Here is a 2,500-nt window from a genome sequence, read left to right as displayed (position 1 = left end):
AAGGACTCCGGTTGAACACGCATATCGTGACAACTTCGGAGAAATGCAGAGGTTTGTTCAACAGTCTCGCGAAGGTGGCCAAAGCGAACTGGGGACTGGGGCATCGCGCACTCCGTCTTTTGTACGGGGGGCTCTTTGTTCCCATAACCACGTACGCGGCGGCGGGCTGGAGCGACCTGATGAACAAAACGGCAAGACAGATGCTGGCTCGTTCTCAGAGACAGGCTCTCCTTCGAGTCACCAAGGCGTATTGCACGACGGCCTCGGACGCACTAACGGTGATCGCGGGCGAACCCCCGATCGACCTGGTGGTGGAAGAGAGGGCAAGAAGATACTGGATTCGGACGGAAGAAAGAAGAGGACGGAACAACGGCAACGAGGAAGAGGAAGGCCGGGATTACGGCGAAGAAAGAAGACGGGCGGCGGCGGAAATGCTGGATGCCTGGCAGGAGCGTTGGCAGGTTTCGACCCATGGTCGGACGACCTTCGAGTTCTTCGGAGACGTCCGGCAGAGAACACGGGCCACCTGGATAGAACTGGACCACTATGTCACGCAATTTCTTAGTGGTCACGGTAACTTCAGGTGGAAGCTCAGATCCTTCGCTCTGAGTGAAACTGCAATGTGCGAATGTGGGACCGGCGACGAAACGCCGAAGCACATACTTCTCGACTGTCCGAGGCACGAGGCGGCCAGGGCGGTCTTGAAGACGGCACTGAGGCTTAACGGCTACGGATGGCCGGTCGCGGAAGCGGAGTTGGTTTCCAAAACCAACTTCCGACACTTCCGCGACTTCGCACGAGCCACGCTCAAGGCCAAAGAGACCCCAGCCTACGTGGGATGGCAACAGGACGACTAGGAAGAAAGAAGAAAGAAGAAAGAAGAAAGAAGAGAGAAGAAGAACACAGTGTAGTGCAGTGCAGTGAGTGTCGACAAACCGCGAGCCGCGAACCGCGATCCGCGACACCGCGAACCGCGAGTCGAGACACCGCGAACCGCGAACCGAGGGCTGCGGATCCGCGAATCCGCACTACGAACGTCGTGCTGTGAACCGCGCAACAGTGTGCCGCGAAATCGAAAACCGCGGGACCGCGAACCGCGAGGTCGTGAACCGCGAAACTACGGGACAGTGTCACCGGGCACCGAGGACTGCGGATCCGCGAATCCGCACCGCACCGTGTACCGCGAACCGCGAAACGCGAGACCGCGTGACCGCAAAAGCGCGATACCGCGAGACCGCGTGATCGCGAACCGCGAGACCGCGAAACCGCGATACCGCGCGACCGCGACACCGCGGAACCGCGTGACCGCGAACCGCGGGACCACGTGACCGCTAACCGCGATACCGCGTGACCGGGCGACCGCGAACCGCGTGATCGCGAACCGCGTGATCGCGAACCGCGAGACCGCGTGACCGGGCGACCGCGACACCGCGGAACCGCGTGACCGCGAACCGCGAGACCGCGTGACCGTGCGACCGCGATACCGCGATACCGCGTGACCGTGTGACCGCGAACCGCGCGACCGCGACACCGCGGAACCACGTGACCGCGAACCGCGATACCGCGTGACCGGGCGACCGCGAACCGCGAGACCGCGTGACCGTGTGACCGCGAACCGCGCGACCGCGACACCGCGGAACCACGTGACCGCGAACCGCGAACCGCGATACCGCGTGACCGGGCGACCGCGAACCGCGTGATCGCGAACCGCGTGATCGCGAACCGCGAGACCGCGTGACCGGGCGACCGCGACACCGCGGAACCGCGTGACCGCGAACCGCGAGACCGCGTGACCGTGCGACCGCGATACCGCGATACCGCGTGACCGTGTGACCGCGAACCGCGCGACCGCGACACCGCGGAACCACGTGACCGCGAACCGCGATACCGCGTGACCGGGCGACCGCGAACCGCGAGACCGCGTGACCGTGTGACCGCGAACCGCGCGACCGCGACACCGCGGAACCACGTGACCGCGAACCGCGAACCGCGATACCGCGTGACCGGGCGACCGCGAACCGCGTGACCGGGCGACCGCGACATCGCGAAACCGCGTGACCGCGAACCGCGAGACCGCGTGACCGTGCGACCGCGATACCGCGATACCGCGTGACCGTGTGACCGCGAACCGCGCGACCGCGACACCGCGAACCGCGTGATCGCGAACCGCGATACCGCGTGACCAGGCGACCGCGAACCGCGTGACCGCGAACCGCGAGACCGCGTGACCGTGTGACCGCGAACCGCGCGACCGCGACACCGCGGAACCACGTGACCGCGAACCGCGAACCGCGATACCGCGTGACCGGGCGACCGCGAACCGCGTGACCGCGAACCGCGAGACCGCGTGACCGTGTGACCGCGAACCGCGCGACCGCGACACCGCGGAACCACGTGACCGCGAACCGCGAACCGCGAACCGCGATACCGCGTGACCGGGCGACCGCGAACCGCGTGACCGGGCGACCGCGAACCGCGCGACCGCGACACCGCGAACCGC

General features: G+C 66.0%; 1 pseudogene; it reads left to right on the top strand.

The window, feature by feature from the left end:
• Nucleotides 1-2,500, top strand: part of LOC143350998 (large subunit ribosomal RNA) — an 8,097-nt pseudogene that overhangs the window by 3,627 nt on the left and 1,970 nt on the right.

Source organism: Colletes latitarsis, unplaced genomic scaffold, assembly GCF_051014445.1.
Source record: "Colletes latitarsis isolate SP2378_abdomen unplaced genomic scaffold, iyColLati1 scaffold0052, whole genome shotgun sequence".
Lineage (NCBI taxonomy): Eukaryota > Metazoa > Arthropoda > Insecta > Hymenoptera > Colletidae > Colletes > Colletes latitarsis.
The sequence above is the reverse complement of the archived record's forward strand: the minus strand, read 5'-3'. Positions and strand labels throughout refer to the sequence as shown.